General features: G+C 34.2%; 1 protein-coding gene across 7 annotated transcripts in view; it reads left to right on the top strand.

Moving 5' to 3' along the window:
• The window catches only part of LOC115217118 (gonadotropin-releasing hormone II receptor-like), a 583,545-nt gene that overhangs the window by 252,552 nt on the left and 310,429 nt on the right, over positions 1–20,564 (top strand). For all 7 annotated transcript variants that reach the window (XR_005001277.1, XM_029786720.2, XM_036507458.1 and 4 more), the window contains one exon: positions 9,237–9,264. The gene's annotated coding sequence lies outside the window, so the exon portion shown is untranslated. The remainder of the gene's footprint in view (positions 1–9,236; positions 9,265–20,564) is intronic.

Genomic DNA, 20,564 nt, shown 5'->3' with positions numbered 1-20,564 from the left:
GGGTGATATTTTTGTATCACCAGCACAAGTGAAGTTGCCATGCAGCTTGGAAGACTACGAACGCCGAAGGAGGTGGCTTTATAACAGAAAATGAATGCTTAAAGTACGAGAGAAATCGCCAGAGTAGAATAGATTACTTGCATGAAGAAGGAGCACATTGCTACCCATATTTTAGAAGGGAGGGAGGGACTGACCGAGGTGGAGAAGAGAAGATATACAATTGCAGTCGTAATGCTGCTCCGTGCCCCCCCCCCCGAAGTAAGTAGTGAATGGGAGCAGAAGATCCCGAGCTGTGGTGATTGAAAGAATGTATAGAATTAAAAAGTGGGAGATGGGAAATGAATGAAGTTGTGTATATAACAAATGAAGAACAACAAATGAGTTTATGATAATTAGAAGAGGTTGGGTAGAGAAGGTGACAACTGTACTGATTGGCTGGAATTGAGAGGTAGATGTAGAGGATAAAGAGTACGTGTGAGGGTTAGTGGAATAGTAATGATGAAACAATAGACAGGGCAAGGGGAAAGAGAGAGAGAGAGAGAGAGAGAGAGAGAGAGGAGAGAGAGAGAGAGAGAGATGGTGAATGGTTAGGTAGACTGCAAAACTTAGTGAGTAGATGTAGGTGTACTGCATGGATAGAGTGGGAGAGACGTTTGGTGGCGGAGACAAATCTGTATAGAGGTTAAACTTACCAAGGTTTTTAAACTATCACCGTTGATAATTTTCGTCTTCGATTGCATTCAGCTAACCTGAGTTCAAATCTCTGCTGACAATATTTTTGGGAACTGTATAATAAATAATAGTAAACCAATTGCATTCAGTTTTAGAGAACTCGATTTACTCTTAAAATACGTCTGATGATTGATTGAAAGAAGTCAATAATCATCGTTACGGCAACACCGTCGTGGAACGAAGTGGTTAGAAATGTTTCCAGGCACTGGGCCTCACTGAGGAAATGAAAAGGGACCTAGAGATGTGGAGATTTGCAGTACTTGATAAGACTCGTCAAGCTAAGTAAAATCGCTGTTTTCCACGCATGCAGGCTTGTCTTGTCAGATGCAGGTGCAGCGTTAAACACCCGTGCCGGTGCTACGTTAATACACACGTGCCGGTATTGCGTAAATGCACCCGTAAAAAGCACCCAGTACCCTCTGTTAAGTGGTTGGCGTTAGGAAGGGCATCCAGCTGTAGAAACCATGCCGCAACAGACAGTTGGAGTCTTGACATATGCTTCTGAATGAAGCATTAGTCGCCTGCAGTGCAGTAATAACAAAATAAGATGACACAAGAATAAACAATTATTCTAATAACTTTATCACCTTACGAGTCCACTGCAACCTATACCAGAAACAGATGTATGCTAATAAAGTCCACAAGAATATCGTTTACTCCTTTGTCAACTATTTTAGGACTTCGTCACCGTATTTTGTATGTCGTTGTAGTCGTTGTTGTCTTCTTCTTCTTCTTCTTCTTCTTCTTCTTCTTCTTCTTCTTCTTCTTCTCCTCTTCTTCTTCTTCTTCTTCTTCTTCTTCTTCTTCTTCTTCTTCTTCTTCTTCTTCTTCTTCTTCTTATTCTTCTTCTTCTTCTTCTTCCAATCAGGACTCACGCCATTAGCCACAAATAATAATCTCTAATTCGAGCCTACTCTAAGCTACTAATAATGTGTGTGGCAACTTGAAGAACCACTCACTACGGGTGCAAAAGCCACGTTGTTACCCTCATTCCGTAAACGATGTCTTTTAACGGGTGGAGAGCTGAACCATCCTGGGCTACAGAGGATTCGCAATCTAGACTAGAGTCTGAAAGTTTACCACACCATAGTGGGTTACACCATGGTTCCTCTGCTTTGTGTCAGAAGTAGGAAGAAAGGGTGAGAGAAAGTTGTGGTGAAAGAGTACAGCGGGGTTCACCCTCCCCCCATCCCACCCCTGCCGGTCATCGTGGAGCTTAGGTGCTTTTGCTCAATAAACACTCACAATGCTCGGTCTGAGAATAGAAACCGCATTCTTACGACCGTGAGTCCGCTAGCCTAACCACTGGACCATTGCACTTCCACAGTCGTTTTTGTTACTGTTATTTTTGTTGCATATCATGTCAAATCTCATTTAGCAAGGCTGCACCGGTTTCTCTAGCCGTGACCATTACAGCTTTTTATTTACAAGATAAGTAGCAGCAGGTCAATGTTTGACGGACATTTGTTTGCTATTTGCATCGGATCAAGCGATCTCATAGATGCTCACTCAGATGTCTAGGGCCAACTGTACTTCTTTGAATATTCTACCAGTGGCAAAACTACCCTAATCTTTCGAGTCCAAGTGCAAACAATAATGGAATTGCTACACATGCCAAAAATACCTAAGAAATCTCTCAAATCCTGCCTTAGCATCTTAGACAAAAGTAAAGTGGTAATTGGTAAACTTGGAGCAAGAATATTGCTTTCAGGATTTTGCGCAAAGCCAGCAATTTCGCGTGAGGTGTAACTCGATTACATCGAACCCAGTGCTCACTGGTACTTATTTTATCCATCCCGAAATTATGGAAGACAAAGTGGAGCACGACGGAGTTTGAACTCAGAACGTTAAGACAGTCGAAATGCCGCTAATCACTTTGCCCAGCATGCTAATTATTCTGCCCCCTTCGCCACCTTTTCTTTCACTTTTTCTCATCCCTCGACAACTGTAGATACCTACCTGTTATTTGGTGGCATCTTTCGATATAAGGTATTTCTTTAAGTAGCCTTGTCATTGCCAATTACATGAACTCCATACTTTGAACGGCCATAAGGTGCACAATGAAAGCTGAAAATGCCATCTTCCCTTCTCAAGTTTTCTACTATTTTCCTTCCTAAATATTCCCTGATGTTTCTCAGCAAACCAGTTCGCTATTTTACAATTCGGTATACAAATTCTCAATTACTTTTGCTGACAGCTATCTGTTTTCTTCTTTATTCATTACAATAACTGCCTAGACATCGTTGCACGTCACCAGTTTTCTATGTGTTCTTTTACTGCTATAGATTACAAACTATACATCCGTGAAGACATAGAAGTAGAGCATGAGACCGACAGAGTGAGAGAGAGAGAGAGAGAGAGAGAGAGAGAGAGAGAGAGAGAGAGAGAGAGAGCGAGAGCGGGGAGGGATGTAAACGATATGTTTTCGTATAGATACAGAATTACAGTATACAACAGAGAAAGGAGACGGATATAAAGAATATGTTTTCATTAATTCATAATTATAATAATTATCTTAATTACATTTAATTTCGTACTATTTAACACAAATTTGCAATTTAGCTACAATAATTATTTAGTACCTTTTGTATATTTATGAAATTGTATTTTAATTATCTAGTTTGTAATTCCTCGATTCATTAGTGTGGCAACTGATTAGCTCTGTTGAGGTAACAGTTTACTTCCGTGCTTCTGAAATAGTTTCCATCGAAGCATGATACTAATTCAGTTTTTTTTTTCCTTTTTATTTGTATCAGTTAACATTTTGTTGCTTTTGTTATTTGTCAATGATGTTTGAGCAGACCTACGATTGAAAACATTTCAGCCTTGACCGCCCTTTCGATTTTCAACTTACCTTTTAACTATACTATCGAATGTATTCTTCTAAATTTAAAACCAGTGAGTTGAGTTATGGATTTAGGTATTATTTCTACCAGTTCCAGTAACGCCTTACATAGAATTTTGTTGGCGTGCTTTTATTTGATTTACTCGTTGTCAACAAAATAATAAAACGCTTTTTCTTATGTATCAGAAAATTATAACAATGATTGTGATGAATATGACAAAAAAGAAAAGACGTCGAATAATAGGCGGCTTGGGAAAATAATGATGCAACCAGCTGAAATCTAAACTGATTAATGACATCAATGCCAAGAGGCACAAATCTCTTAACTCTTCACAACGGCAAAGACAACCCCGACTGGAAAATATAATACGAGACACTCATAGTTGTTACAAGCTGACGATTCAACTTCGCGTAATTGAAGATACGCATATTATACATGTATGTGTATGTATGTATGTATGTATGTATGTATGTATGTATGTATGTATGTATGTATGTATGTATGTATGTATGTATGTATGTACTGCATTCATTTCAGTGCATATGAAGCACTCAATATAATACAAAGTCTAGAGTTTCAGATTCTTTTATTAACAGGTGTTCAATACAATCATATTGACCTCTCGAGAGTAGTGCAAGAGTTAAACAAATATGAGACGAGATAGAGATAGAGATATTTTTAATATTGAATACATTTGATTTACTTCCATTTCACTTCAAACCACATTACGTATGATTATGCGTTAAGTTACGTAATGCTGTATAAATTTATTGATGTTTGACTGATCTACTAAATCTTGCTGTTTAATGATATCAATACATGATATACAGAAAAAGGTGTTCTGCTTACATATATGTGAGCATATGCACATATGCTCGCATTCATATATACATGCATAAATACATACAGACATATATTATATATATATATATATATATATATATATATATATATATATATATATATATAATATATATATATATATATAGATATATAGATATTTATATATATATATATATATATATATATATATATACATATATATATATATATATATATTATATATATACATATAATATATATAGATATATAGATATATATATATATATACATATATATATATACAAACATATATATATATATATATATATACATAATATATATATACATACATATATATATATATATATATATATATATATATAATTATATATACATATATATTTATACATACATATATATATACACATACACATACACACACGCATATATATACGTGTGTGTGTGTGCATATGTGTATATATATATATTTATATATATATATATTTATGTATGTTTTTGAATGCGTGTGTGTATACACTGATACATGTATACGTTCATATGTACGCATACACTCAATTCAATTACCTCTTATATTCGATTCCATATTTTCGCGCGAGTGTGTGTGTGTGTGCACTTCTATATCATAAAATCAACACGGTGTATAATTTTGTTATCAGTTACTTTTCATAGTTTTTTATAAAATATTATTCTAAAATAAATATTTTGGTATTTGGCAATTAGTAATCTTTTCATCACCAAGAAATTTCATAAAGTTGAATCATAATTATGGTATATATAACATGGGTCCTGATGTTACCCACGGTGGTCAAACTGTAGGACTAATGGTATAGGACTAATGGCAGATAACATTGTTGTAGTTTATAAATAATTCTCTCTATTATAGGAACTAACCCTGAAATTTGTGGGGAGGGAGCTAGTCGATTACACTGCTCCTTACTTTACTGTCCGGGAAAGGATGAAAAGAAATTCGATCTGGGCGGAATTTGAACTGACGGGGTAATGAGCTGGAAGAAATGCCGCTAAGTATGGTGTCTGACGTGTTAACCGTTCTGCAAGCCCGTCGCCTACTTTCTCTTTTTAATTCTTTTAATTGTTTCAGTCATTTGACTGTGTCCATGCTGGAGCACCGCCTTTAGTCGAGCAAATCGAACCCAGGACTTATTCTTTGTAAGCCTAGTACTTATTTTATCGATCTTTTTTGCCGAACCGCTAAGTTACGCGGACGTAAACACACCAGCATCGGTTGTCAAGCGATATTGGAGGTGAGACAATCACAGACACACAAATACACACACACATTTATACATATACATATATATATACGAAGGGGCTTCTTTCAGTTTCCGTCTACCAAATCCACTCACAAGGCTTTGGTCGGCCCGAGGCTATAGTAGAAGACATTTGACCAAAGTTTCAAGCAGTGGGCCTGAACCCAGAACCATGTGGTTGGTAAGCAAGCTACTTACCACAGTCACTCCTAAGTACTTTTCATAAATAATGAATTCAAATTTCAGCACAAAGCCAAAAGTCAACCTCAGCGGAATTTGAAGTAGAACGTAAAGACGGACGAAATACCACATAGCATATTGCCGGGCATGCTAACAATTCTAACACTTCATGGCCTTACTTTTATAAAGATATTGGTTTCAAACCGTGGCACAAGTCCAGCAATCTGGGGGAGGGGTAAGTCGTTTACATCGACCCCAGTGCTCAACTGGTACTAACTTCATCGACCCCCAATGGATGAAAGGCAAGGACGACCACGGCATAATTTGAACTCAGAACGTTTGGACGGACGAAATGCCGTTAAGCATTTTGCCCGGTGTGCTAACGATTCTGCCAGCTCACCGCATTACTTTTACATAAATATTGATTTCCTTTCAACATGCCTGAAGCACTCTCATACATGTAAAGAAGAGAAAAACGATAAATCATTATAGTGTATAGCTTTGGTGAATATACAATATATTCTAATTCAACTGTTCTCAAATTTGATCAGGCTTTCACAAATTAAGATAATTAATCAAACAAGCAATTAACCTTTCAGTCTATGTCAATGAGAATCAATTAGTGCCTGCATGTTGATAATCAGTCGTATCTATCAATAGCTTCCGGAAGAGTCATTCTACAATTTATATTTATGCTAGTTTATTTATAATTTGTTAACGGCTTAAACAGGAAGTAGGAAGGCACTGCATTCAGCATCATTCCAAATCCTTGCAGACAAATGAGAATTACGTGATTGCTATTCATTTGAACATCTAAATGGCTATGCTTGCAGACTTTAACTTGACCAAGAAATTCCAGTGCGCTTAGGATATTAGAAGAAAGGATTGAGAGAATAAGGTGTTAGGACAAGGCTCCAGACAGAGATAGTGTAAATGGCGGAGAGAGAGGGTGACGGAGATTGCATGGGTGACGGAGATTGCATGAGTGACGAAAAGAGGTGTCAGGCGGGCCTAGTTGGTGCTGGTATGCAGTTTCATAGATGTTTAAAAGCAGAGACCATTGTAGTAGAAAATCATAATAATGAGTTACGTGTGCTGGTTAATGACGCCTCATCAATCAGTCGTGTATGAGAACTTTTAGCTGTGTAATAGGATGTTCATAGGATGTGTCTTGCGATATTTGTACTCAACATTGCAAGCGAATAAAACTATAAACCATTGGAGCAGATGGGACGCACTAACTCATAACACCTCTTCACGTCCCATTGGATTTCGTAAAAGAGATTTCTTTCTTTTTTTTCTCAGCTTTCATATTTGTCAAATGTGAAAAAGAAAACAACGATGAATAATATAAGGAGAGACAGAAAGAGAAAGAGAGAGAGAGATGGGGGAGGGAGGGATCGAGAAAGAGAAATAGAGAGAGATAGATAGAGAGAGAGAGAGAGAGATGACATGTTGTCACTTGATCTGCAGAAAATAGTAGTAAAATTCCTCTTTCTTTCTCTCTCTCTTTCATCATAGTCTAATAGTTTTCGATGACATTCCCAACTTACTATTCTGTTCAAGATGATAGAATGTGATTTCAGAGCGCTTTCAATGTTCGCTCAGATACTTTACGTCTAAGAAAAAAGTGACAATGAACATGGATGAAGCACATTAGATCATAGGGGAGCTGGATCCCCGCTAAGACATGTTAAAGAAATCATCTTATTAAGTAAATCCATATCTACTCACATTTATAATGAAAAAATCGGCTATAAACTGGACATATTATTGTCTCTGTACAAAAGTGCACCTTAGGAGATCTTTCTCACAAAGTTTATTTTATTTGCTCAATAAAGCTTTATGTTATTAATGCAACAAAGTCTAAAATTAATACAACACTTAATGCAACACCAGGTTTAACACCACAACGTGGTCCATGGCTGCCTTTCAAATGTTTGACGCTTTTAGAAGCATTTCGTCCAGTTCTCATGTTTTAGCATAAGTTCCTTGCTTTTTCCGAATAGTCAAAAAACCTCTCCAAAAGGCGTGATAGGAACTGCCATTCCTCATCTGATTAAGCTTTAATGAATGAAAAGTAAACATTTCACTACTGCTGAGGCGGCGAGCTGGCAAAATCATTAGAACGCCGGAAAAAAATGCTTAGTAGTATTTTCCCGTCTTTACGCTCTGAGTTCAAATACTGCCGAGGTTGATTTTGTCTTTCACCATATCGATGTCGATAAAATAAGTGCTAGTGGTGTTCTAGGGTCGATGTAATCGATTAACCCCGCCACCGCAAAACTGCTGGCTTTGTGCCAAAATATGAAACCATTATTACTAGAATTGCATAGACAGCGTCCTGGCAGAATCGTTAACACGCCGGACATAATGTTTACCAGCATTTCGTCCGGGTTTACGTTCTGAATTCAAATTCCGTTGAGTTCGACTTCGCCTCATCATTTCGGAGTCGGAAAAATGAGAGCCAGCTGAGCAATGGAAACGATGCAATCGATTGTCCCTCATCCAAAATTTCAGGCCATTTGTCGATAGTAGAAAGGCAGCGAGCAGGCAGAATCGATAGGTCGCCAGACAAAACGTTTAGCGGCATTTCGTCCATCTTTACGGTTTGAGTTCATGTAATGCAGATATGGTAAACGTTGCTGTTCAACCTTTCGGGATCGATAAAATGAGCACCTGTGAAGCATTAGGGTCTTTGTAATCGACTAATACCCCACGCCCCTAAAATTTCAAGTCATTAGTAGAAATAATTGTCAATATTTTTCTAAGGCAGCGAGCTCTCAGAATCGTTAACACACGGTACAAAATAGCATTAGATGATTCACACACAGAAAAGAAAAGAAAAAGAATTTAAATATATTTGAAAATTAATGAAGTTAAATAATACCTCTATCGTCTCTCGTTAACCTATATATATATATCGGTCACTTTTGCAGAACTGATAAGTTTTGGGGATGTAATCACACCAACACCGATTGACAAGCGGCGGTGGTGGGAGGCAAATGTAGACACAAAGACATACGTGTATATATATTTCAATCGGTGCGGGTGTATTTACATGCCCATAACCTTTCAGTTCTGCAAAAGAGACCGGTAGATTTTTTTTTTAAATGTACTAAGGTTGATTCATTTGATTTAAAATTCCTGAAGGCGGTGCCCCAGTATGGCCGTAGTCTAATGTTGAAACAAGTAAAAGATAGAGTATATGTTATGTTCCGTATTAAAACAATTCTACCTTGTTAAAATTAAGGTAAAAACAAATTTTTACCTCTATGTCTGCATAAAATGTGATTTTTTGTTTCGTTTACACAAAACAAAACCATTCCTTAAATGTATCCATATATTTATCAATTTCTCTTTGCAGGTGAGTTGGAAAATTATTCTTCAATTCGGTAAGAAATTATTTTCTTTTAATATTCATAAAATGTTTAAAACTTACACTAAATCCTCCGGAGTGGTATCTGTTCACCATGAAACTCGTTGAATTTAGCGCAGCTGAAATTTGAACAGTTTCACTTGCCCTTCAGGTTACTCCATAGCAGAAAGACAGAACAAGATTTGTTAATGTTCGTGAGAAGAGAAAAAATTGAGTTGGGCCGGGATATTTTCCTGTTTTGGTTTTGGTTTTTCTTTTTTTTTTTACTGTAAATATTTCCGTCCCCTTTATTATGATTTTAGAATCATTCCGTGTCACGTAGTAACTGTAGAAATCACTTCCATCATGACTATTCACATTTAACGCTGCAATGTAATCTTCATTTCTGACAGTCTACTGTTTCTAACATCCATATTTACCTTTTGGCAGAAGAAATCTGTTTTACACTACCTTTCCATTAACCTTTAACTTATAATGGACAGAAGGTAATCGTTCAGAAAACGTAAATAAACCGAAGGCAACTGCATGTAATTTCATTACGCCATTACATAAATATAAAAAAAATTCAACCTGCGGATATTCTAGTTCATAAGTAACAGACTAATACAAAACCTTATTGACCGTATTTCAATGAAAATGTATTTGCCAGGAAAAAATACACTTGAATACATGATATCGCCAATATAATGTAGCGTTTGCTTAGAAGAATCTCCTCTAAAATATCCACCAAGATATGTTTGTTGACATACAAATCTTGCTGTTTGTTATTTGTATCAATAGGAGAAACATATTAGGTGTTCAGTGCTTATATATATAATAGGTTAACACACATTCCTAATAGATAGAAAATATTTGAAAAACTTCTGTAAACGCTTTCGGTAATCATTGGTTTTCACTATCAAGTATAGGTTTATTTGATCTGTTTTTCTTTTTCTAGATAATATTTAAGCTTTAAACAAAATAGGACATATGGCGCAGTGGTTAAGATCGCGGGTTACTAATCCCGAGTTCGATTCCAGACAGTGGAATCGAACTCGGATTTTTGGATCTTTTCGGTTTGAACGGCAGTTTTTTCTAGCGGTGTCATATGAAATTGTCACCCATAATTATGACCCTAGTATCGATCTATTGCATTTCAATGTTTTAGTGTTAGGGGTGGCAGGAAGGGTATTTCTTTTTCTTCACAAATGTAAATAAACCCAATCTGTTTCTTAAACGAGGGACATATTCATACGGCACAGAATGTTTTTTACCTCAATAGACGTCAGTGATTGGTTGAAATTGCAGAAATTGAAGAAAAACAACAAATATCTTACAAACTATAGAATTTTCTCAATAAAGCCAAGAGAAAACGATGTTTTATAAACAAATTCTACCAGTATACGAAGTTTAAAATTTTTTAGTTACCTAAAAATTGTTAAAAACTGCCGTTCAAACCGAAAAGATCCCAAATATTGTTTTAATCTAGTAATATTATTTATGAGGAAAGAGGCTGGGTTTTCTTTTGCAAATGTCGTTGATTAGGTTCATAAATACTGTGAAAGGTCGGCACGATTCTATATAAATATGAGAAACGTTATCCTCTGGATTTTGTAAAAGGCTTATGCCAGATATCTGTTGAATCCGATGTTATCAAGGAAGTCGATAATAGTTGAATTGATGGTTAAAATTATTGAAGAGCATAGAATGGTAAATGTATGACTGATGACTATCCGTAATTAGTCTAACGTGTAACAATCTGCCATTGTTAATCCTATATTTCGGTAAAACCAAATCTTTACCGGTAAATTTCTTGTAAATCCAATATGGTATTTATACTCTTACAGGATCGTACACAAAATGACAGTGGCACCAGACATTTTAACTGAAGGCTCGTATTTTGCAATTGGAAGGATTTATCAAACATGCATTATTACCTTTTTTTATCGTTAATAACTATCGCATTATCCTACTTCGTTTAGTAGTTTAGTTATTTGTAGTTTCTCTCGCAGAACGAATAACTATTAGCGTTCTGCGTATTATGTATATTGAACTTGAAAGGCAGAAGATTGGATGCTAGCATAACATGAAAACATTTACTCTCTTATGCACGGAATACACACATTATATACATTGACGAAATTGTATACGTGAAGTTTCATACAATATATACTTTCAATGAACAGCATACATGAAATTCATGCATTATATATATTCCTTGAATTCCGTAAACGAAATTCGTACATCATATATATTCATGAAATTCCTAAATTAATTATTGTTCTTTTACTGTCTTGGAAATCTTATAATTCCTTGTATAGAAAAATTCTTTATATTTTCAATCTGAATAGGTAGTAGCTAGCTTATGTAGAGGGACTGCACCTTGGGGATATTGTGTGTGTATACGTATAACGGGTCCGATTGGCGGAGTCGTTAGAGCTTCGGATACATAACCTGCTTACATGCTCTAAATTCAAATCGTGCCTAGATCGACTTTTCCTTCCATCCGGTCAAGATTGACAAAAACGTTGTTTACTATTATCACTATCTTCCATTCTTTCTCTCTGTTAATACAGATTTGCGCGAGTGTTTATACATATTATATAACATACATACATACACACACACAGATATATATATATATATATATATATATATATATATATATATATATATTTATATTTATATATATATTGAGGATGTAATTTTCTCGTTTGGTCATACTGTGATGGTTCTTTTACATATAACATGGTTCGAATCGTGATGACCTGGAGCAATGTTCACCAAGTGGCCGGATTGAAACATGTGTAGGCATCGGTAATCTCTATTTCTTATGTTAATTGTGTTCCTTTAAATCTTATACGTATTACATTATTTGATATATTTTCATAGTGATACAAATTAAATTAAATAAGTATCTACTGTATTTCTTCTCCATTTTCTTATATTAACTTAACACTATATGTGTGTATGTATGTATGTATGTATGTATATAGGGATGGTGATGAAAAAGGAATAGTCATAAAATTTATATATGTATATTTCTATTAATATTTAGTTGAAGCAACAGAGTGACAGAAGACTACAAGAACGAATATATTAATCCAAAATAACTAAGAGAAAATCTATGTACTTCTAATGTGTTTTTTTTTTTAGTTTTTATACCATCTACCGACGAATACAAATATGGCTCTTACGATTTTCCATTTATGAATACATGAGTTTTTTTTTTGTATGAAACAACTTCTAGAGCAACATGAAAAATTAAAACTGTAATCCATTTTAACATCTAATATCCTCCATTACATAAATATGGATGAATTTGATTGAACTGTGTTTAATAAGTCAAATCATATATTGATTATTTCTATACAAGTTTTCATACCGGTACGAATTTATATAAGCAAATTCAAAAGTAAAGTATGAAGAAAAGACATAGAAAACCTTTTTGAAATGATTCCAATTAAAGGAAGAACTCGCATTCATCCGATAAAAAGTATATATAAAAATATATACAATGTATACACACACACACACATATATAATATATATGTATTATATATAGATATATATATATATAGATATATATATATATATATATACATACATACATACATACATACATACATACATACATAATACATACAGGATGCGTTGAATAAACTGTCGTCTAAATTACGCAAAATGAAATCCTTTTAACGGATATATTTAGTAAAATTACATGAAAATATCTTGAAATACTAATGAGTAAATATATTCAACAAAAATCGCCATTGGCTTCAACTACGATCACCAGACGGCTTCAGAATCTACTGCAAATCTTCTGGGCGGTCTCCTTGTTTAATTTCGTGAATGCTACCATAATCCTTACCTTCAGTTCATCTTTGCTGTTAAAAGGAGTTTCGTTGGATTCTTGCTTAGCTGCGCCCCACACATAATAATCAAGCGGGGTTACTGTCTAGGGAGTTAGGTGGCCAGATGTTAGAGATGATGTTGTCGCAGAAATAGTCTGACAGCCATGACTGGGTTCTCCTGCTATTGTGGCATGGTGCAGATACCTGTCTCCAGGCATAGGATCTTCTAGCAGCCACACCTTCCCCAGGCACTTAATGTAATCCTCTGTCTTGAGTGGGAGGCCGTGTGAGAAGAATACTGGAAGGATAACGTCACCGTCACTAGTGATCGCTCCAAGCACTATGATGTTGACAGGATGCTTGATTTTTATCCCGAGGGATCGGTTTTAATCATAGTCTGGATCTCACCAACAAATTCTGGAGTTCTTTTCTTATCAGACCGATCATAGTGAGTTTTCCTAAGTGCCGTAACTTCATAATCACCATTAGACTCTTCAAACTGTTTTCGAATCTTCTGCACTGTCCTCAGATTGACACCCAAACACCCTGAAATGTTCGCATTGGAGCTTCTGGCGCGAATGCCAAGCAGTACAGCAATATCGTTTCCAAATGTCCGACACAGTGAATTGCGCCATGGTACTGTTTTTCTCACAGACGGTGTCCAACTGACACTACTGTACTGTGTTGTCGAGAAAATCAATAACATACAATGCGCATTCGCGAAATTACAAATATAAAATGGCGATACCGTACCCATCGCACGCTACATGTATGTATGTATGTTTGTATGTATATATATATATACATATATATATATATGTGTGTGTGTGTATGTGTGTTGTGTGTGACCGAGTATGTATCGTTGGCGATATTTTTTCTCCCCCGTCTTCCCTTCCATGGATATTTTCTTTTCCTATGTTTCTGACGAAGAGCTCCGCTCGATAAGATAATTCTGCTGCATCTTTCCTTCTTTCCTGAGCGTCCAATAACACTATACTTGTTCCACGTCCTCGCGTTGTTGTGTTTTCTCTTTGTGTTTTCATGTTTGGATTAACTTTATATACATATATATATATATATATATATATATATATATATATATATATATATATATATAATTGAGACAAACCACTATTAGGCAAATCACAAACAGTGAAAATCATAACCAATACGTAAAATAAAATTAATTAATAAAAAATATATAATATAAATTCAGAATTTAAAATATATGTGTGTGTGGTTTTACTCTTTATCTTATATTAACCTTTAATACTTGTTGATAGTATATTTTTTTTTAATTATAAATAAATAAATAAATAATAATATATAATATATATATATATATATATATATATATATATATATATATAAAAATATATATAATATATATATTTATTATAATTATAATTATTTTTAAATATTTTTTTAATTTAACTTAATTTAAATATTTTAAATTTTGAATTTTATATTTTATGTATTTTTTATTAATTAATTTTATTTCTATGCATTTGTTTATGATTTTCACTGTTTGATTTGCCTATAGTGGTTTTGTCACTAATTTAATATATATATATATATATATTTATACTATAAAATTAGATTTAATCCTAAATCTAAATTTTCCCTGTAAGTTTGGATTTACTCCCTATATTATTTATATATATATATATATATATATATATATATATTATAATATATATATATATATATACATATTTACATATATTAATGTATTAAGATATATATGCATACACACACACAAACACACATATATGCATATATATTATATATATATAACGTTGAAGTAATCTAACAGATTTTGTGTGTTTCTTAAATGGCTTATAAACACCTTCTGCACTACAATTGTATTTATAATATACATATATATGTATATATATATATATATATATATATATTATATATATATATATATTATATATATATATATATATGTGCATATATATATTATATATATATATATATATATATATATATATATTATACATTCTTGTGGACATATATTTTTGTTATTGTTATACATCATTCTCGAAACTTACTGGTGAATTCCTTTTTCAGCAAGTTACTGCGAGCGAGATGCAGATGATTGCACGATATTACTGCACCATGTTTCTCAATAGTGATTGTAGATTCATACGAAGAGAACCACAAAAAGCAATAGAAAAAAATATAATGAAATAAACGAAATATTGTTTTGGATTTGCTAATCTACTTGTGAATTTAAACCAAAACCTTCCTTCAGAGATCCCGTATGAGATAAAAAGAAAACGAGAAAAATACAGAATCCGGAATATTTAATACAGATTTCTAAACATCAATGTGTTGAAAGCAGTATATTGCCACCTAGAGGCATAAAACCAATAAGTGTTTAGAAAATAAGTAACATTAAGGATATTTAAAGCTACGACATATTGTCTCTATGTAAATATGGACCATTTCAAAAGAGTAAAACCAACCGTATGGTAAACTTCCTTTTTAGAGATATGTAAACACAATTTCTGTTTATATTAAGTATCCAATACTCATACTCTACAGAAGTGTGTAGCATCTATGATTGTTGACAGTCAACAAGATTATTTCTCAGTTTCTAAAACTTTGAGGGATTGAATTTAGTTAATTGTACCCGGGAGGGAATCCTAAAATACGCATTTCAGATTCAGATACTTCTATTTAAAGATGCGTGCGCGCGTTTGTGTGTGTGCGTGCGTGTGTGTATATGTGTGTAGGTGTGTGTGTGTGAGAGAGAGAGAGAGAGAGAGAGTGCACGCGTGCTTATATGTATGTGCACATAACGCAAAACTGAGCTAAGGGAAATAGTTCAGAGTAGCCATGGACACGTATAGGAACATTTACAGACAAATAAATGTAAATCAAAGTACCACACAACACAAAATAATTAGTGTATTGAGGCGGCAAGCTAGTAGAATTCTTAGCGCATAGGGCAAAATGCTAAGTGCATTTTGGCTGTCTCTATGTTTTGAGTCCAAATGCTACCCGGTTGATTTCACCTCTGAACCCAGTGACCAATATCCATAGGTCACTGGAGCCGATGTAATCGACTTTGTCCTTCACCCGAATTTGCTATCTTTGTGCGAGAATTTGAAACCAATATTATCTCCACCGGTAAAGGATATGTCATGATAATCAAATGGCTATTGAGACCAGATCAGCTCCATGTGAGAAACAGAGATATTCTCAAGAATTAAGAATTCTATACACTTGACATTGGTTAGGGAAAAAGACGGGAGTATTATCTTGTGAAAATTGGACACAATTTCTTCCACAATAGGAGCCATCAGCATGAGAATTGATCAACACTGTTTGATGCAAGCAAGAGACATAAACGTATGCAAAGAGAGTGAAACACACACACGTGCACACACTCGCACACACACTCACGCACATATTATTACAAGTATATTATGCAGATCATATATATTCACATATAGTATTTATTTACATATACTTATGTATAAATATAAATGAATATATATATATGTATATGTATAAGTACATCTATCTATCTAGTTATATATATATATATATATATATATATATATATATTATATAATATATATATATATAGCAACATATGAATAATGTGTATCAAACCACTACAGCTGTTACCAACTAGTTTGTAATTGATTAATGGAGTATTACACCATTAGAAAAAGCCATTTTCATCAGGTGAATACATGAATCACAACATTCGATAACACACCCAAAAGCCGACATCCTGTGCCACTTCATGATTCTATGCCCATTGCCAGTCGTGAGAATGAACTTGTTTGTTCAGTTTATTAGGAGAAAATACCTTGGTGTCAGGCGTTTACGAAGATTTATAGCAATGAGGGAGGTTAGTGCATCGGGTAGGGGAGAATCAAATAACGATGCATTTTGCCACTACGGAGCATATGGAAGGCTATTAAATAAATAACTAAATAAGTAGATACATAAATAACTGGTTGACCTTACCCTTTGTACTTAGCACAAAAACCTCTTGTTGAACAGTAAAATAAGATAAAAAATAAAAGAAGCTATCCAAGGTGTAGGGGCGAAATGCTTCGCTGTCTGATTTTCCCCTACCGCAACATTCGTTTCTTTAATCTTCGTTACAAGTGGCCTGACATCAAAGTATTTTCCCCTCTAATTCTATCAATTTGAACAAATTCATTGTTACGACAGCCAATGGTCATCAGACGCGGTTTTAGGAATTCTTTGGAGGGAGGGCATAAGATCAGAAGGGAAACAATTCCAGGAGAAAATGGCGTAATAGCATTATTTAGAAGGGTGCACTTCTTCTCTTGAGGGTGGTACGTGCCCATCAGGCCTCCACTTGGGTCCGCCCCTGATCATAGAATGATGATGTGACACTAGCTGTTGGCTTCTGAGTGCTTTGAATGTAATGATTCATATATTTACCTGATGAAAACGTTTTTCTAATTACGTAATATCACCTTAATGGATTACAAACTCGTTGGAACGTTATCTATCTGTTCTTATTTATTATTGATCTCACTCGAGACTTAGACCTTGAGTAGAACCGAAGTACATTATGTACCGTACGTTAACTGCAATGTATGTTTCCTGTTTAGCCTCAGTCGGGTACAGTTAAACGTCTACATAATCTGAATATTTTTCTGCCTGTACTTCGGTACCTGCGTAAGCATTACTCTATTTTAATTGTGTACACATTGGTTTTGACCCGACCTTTACTTTGCTATTTAAGTGCATATATATATATATATATATATATATATATATATATATACATACACACACACACAGACACACATTGTATGTATGTATGTATGTATGTAGTATGTATGTATGTATGTATGCCACATTCAACAATGTTAATAAAATATATCTCTCGTAAGCTCATAAGCTTCATTTAACATTCTTTGATGATAATACTTATATAAAAGCAAATTTTATGCAAATATTACGATTCGGGTGACACTAATCAGGACATTTCTTTTTGTCTTATAGTTTTTTCACCGGTTTTTTTTTTTTTATCTGTTCACGCATCTCTTGATAATTCATGAACGAAAATAGAGAATATCGAATATTTTCTTTATTAATTTCACATCAAATTGAATATAATTCAAACTAAAATCTTATCTATCGCTTCTGCAAAATTTCCCTCCCATCCTTCCATACTCTACTCATCTCTCCCGAATGAAGTTCTGACACAGTATTTAGCATTCTCATCTAAACTCAAATAAACCACAAAGGACTGTAAGTTTTTGACAGTTACTTCTCTAAAATTTATTTTTATTTTTTAGGATGCAATTATATATCTATTTTTAACAAGTGCACAATTGATTTTCTATATATATATGTTTTTGATACTTCTCTTTTTTCAAAACACTTAATAAGTGATATAAATTTCAAATGCGTAAATTTTGTAGTGAGACTTAAACATCGTATTTAATTAAAATTATTTCAAAATTTAAAAATAAATATAGACATAATCGATGCTTATTTGTAAAAATTTTGAAAGCCTCACTTCGATTTATTTTTCAAACAAAAACTAATGCACAAAAAAAATATAAGTCGACATTGAAAATAATTCGATGCGTTCTGACTATTATCTCAGATTTCTAATGCGGCGAGCTAAGAGAAAACTTAGCATGCCGAGTAAAATGCTTAGCAACATGTCGTCCGTCTTTACTTTCTAAGTTCGAATTCTGTGGAGGTCGACTTTACCTTTCATTATTCCTTTCTGTGAAAGAGCGTAGGCTCCAAACGTAAAAGACTTTTCCTTTTCCCGTGCGTCAAACTAATACATTTGCGTATTGTCCATACACCTCTTTCGTCTTCTGTTTTTCTATAAAATTCAAGTATATATATATATATATATATATATATATATTTATATATAAGTACCAGTTGATCACTGGGGTCGATGTAATTAGATTAAACCTCCACATCCTCACCGAATCTATTGGGTTTGAGCTAAAATTTGGAACTATTATTTCAGATTTCTGCATTGTACGTCAGATATAACCGTATGTTGATATATGTATGTATATACGCATAAACGCGAACGCACACACATATATTCATACACACAAACACACTCACACACACACGCACATGTACGAATATGTGTGTGTGTGTGTGTGTGTGTGTGTATTTATTTATTTATTCATTTGCCATGCTGAACCGCTGGATTCTACAAGTATTTTTTCATTCTCCCTGTGTTTATTTCTTCTTATTCCTTTGTGTTGAAGAGCGCAGGCTCCGAACGTAAAATACTTTTTCCTTTTCCAGCGCGTCAAACAAATACACTTGCTTGTTGTTCATACACATCTTTCCTCTTCTGTTTTTTCTATAAATTTCAAGTATATATATATATATATATATATAATTCTTCGTTACAAAAGGCCTGACATCAAAGTATTTTCGCCTATAATTCTATCAATTTGAACAAATTCATTCTTATGACAGGCAATGGCCATCAGGCGGTCCCAAGAGTTCTTTGAAGGGAGGGTACAAGATCAGAAGGGAAAGCAATTCCAGGTGAAAAGGGCGTAATACCATTATTTAGAAGGATGCACATCTTTATATATATATATGTGTGGTGTGTGTGTGCGCATGTGTGTGTGTGCGCGCGCGCGTGTGTGTGTGTGTGTGACCGCGTGTGTATCGTTGACGATTTTCTTTTTCAGTCTTCCCTTCCTTGGACTTTTCCTTTTTTCTATATTTCTGACGAAGAGCTCCGCTCGAAACGTTACATCCTCCTTCTTTCTTTCATTTCCTAAGCGTCCAATAAATAACACTATCCTTGTTCCATGTCCTCGCGTTGTTGTGTTCTCACTTTGTTCATGTTTGGATTAACTATATATATTTTTTTTTTTCATTTGTATGTATATACATATTCTTGCTTTTATTCTTTAACTTGCTTGAATCATTTCACTGCGCCCATGTTGCAGCACTGCATTGAAGGGCGTTACCCCGAGCAAATCAATCCCAGGTCTTTTTTGGCATCCTAATATTTATCTTTATCTGTGTTTTCTGTCGAACCGCTAGGTGACGGGAATGTAGAACACACCAACAGTGATGGGGAGTACAAACTCAGACAGAAAGGTACATACATACATACATACATACATACATATATACAAGCATGTAGAGATAGATAGATAGATAGATAGATAGATAGATAGATAGATAGATAGATAGATAGATAGATAGATATATAGATAGATAGATAGATAGATAGATAGATAGATAGATAGATAGATAGATAGATAGATAGATAGATAGATAGATAGATAGATAGATAGATAGATAGATAGATAGATAGATTGATAGATAGGTAGATAGATAGATAGATCGCTAGCCACTACACATTCTTTATTTTCTCTCCTTGTTTCTTTCTGTGTTGCTTTCTGTGAAAGAGCGTAGGCTCGAAACGTTAAAGACTTTTTCACTTCCCGAGATTTATACTAATACA

The sequence above is a fragment of the Octopus sinensis genome, linkage group LG11 (genome assembly GCF_006345805.1).
Source record: "Octopus sinensis linkage group LG11, ASM634580v1, whole genome shotgun sequence".
Lineage (NCBI taxonomy): Eukaryota > Metazoa > Mollusca > Cephalopoda > Octopoda > Octopodidae > Octopus > Octopus sinensis.
The sequence above is the reverse complement of the archived record's forward strand: the minus strand, read 5'-3'. Positions and strand labels throughout refer to the sequence as shown.